At 47.7% G+C, this 595-nt stretch overlaps 1 protein-coding gene and 1 long non-coding RNA gene across 3 annotated transcripts in view; both read right to left on the bottom strand.

Annotated features, from left to right (window-relative positions):
• Positions 1–595, bottom strand: part of LOC106511150 (pre-mRNA 3' end processing protein WDR33) — a gene marked incomplete at its 3' end in the record, with an annotated part of 17,343 nt that overhangs the window by 2,548 nt on the left and 14,200 nt on the right.
• LOC106511151 (uncharacterized) overlaps positions 1–595 on the bottom strand; it is a 4,280-nt gene that overhangs the window by 2,170 nt on the left and 1,515 nt on the right. Inside the window, exons 3-4 of one of the 2 annotated variants that reach the window (XR_001309484.1) lie at positions 369–587; positions 117–138 (exon numbers count right to left, since the gene is read on the bottom strand). This is a non-coding gene — a long non-coding RNA (uncharacterized LOC106511151). Of the gene's footprint in view, positions 1–18; positions 334–368; positions 588–595 lie in introns of those variants that run through there. The other variant, XR_001309485.1, reaches the window with a different exon arrangement.

Below are 595 nucleotides of genomic sequence, written 5' to 3'. Positions count from 1 at the left end.
GTTCTACCTTGGTTACACCTGGGTTACACCTTGGTTACACCTGGGTTCTACCTTGGTTACACCTTGGTTAAACTGGGTTCTACCTTGGTTACACCTTGGTTACACCTTGGTTAAACCTGGGTAACACCTGGGTTCTACCTTGGTTACACCTGGGTTCTACCTGGGTTCTACCTATGTAACACCTGGGTTCTACCTTGGTTACACCTGGGTTACACCTTGGTTACACCTGGGTTCTACCTTGGTTACACCTTGGTTAAACCTGTGTAACACCTGGGTTACACCTGGGTTACACCTGGGTTCTATAAGGTTACACCTGTGTTACACCTGGGTAACACCTGGGTTACACCTTGGTTACACCTTGGTTAAACCTGTGTAACACCTGGGTTACACCTGGGTTACACCTGGGTTCTATAAGGTTGCACCTGTGTTACACCTGGGTAACACCTGGGTTCTACCTTGGTTACATCTTGGTTAAACCTGGGTAACACCTGGGTTCTACCTTGGTTACACCTTGGTTAAACCTGGGTAACACCTGGGTTCTACCTTGGTTACACCTTGGTTAAACCTGGGTAACACCTGGGTTCTTCCTTGGTTA

Source organism: Austrofundulus limnaeus, unplaced genomic scaffold, assembly GCF_001266775.1.
Source record: "Austrofundulus limnaeus strain Quisiro unplaced genomic scaffold, Austrofundulus_limnaeus-1.0 Scaffold2549, whole genome shotgun sequence".
NCBI classification, from domain to species: Eukaryota; Metazoa; Chordata; class Actinopteri; order Cyprinodontiformes; family Rivulidae; genus Austrofundulus; species Austrofundulus limnaeus.
This window is presented reverse-complemented; position numbering and strand designations above follow the sequence as displayed.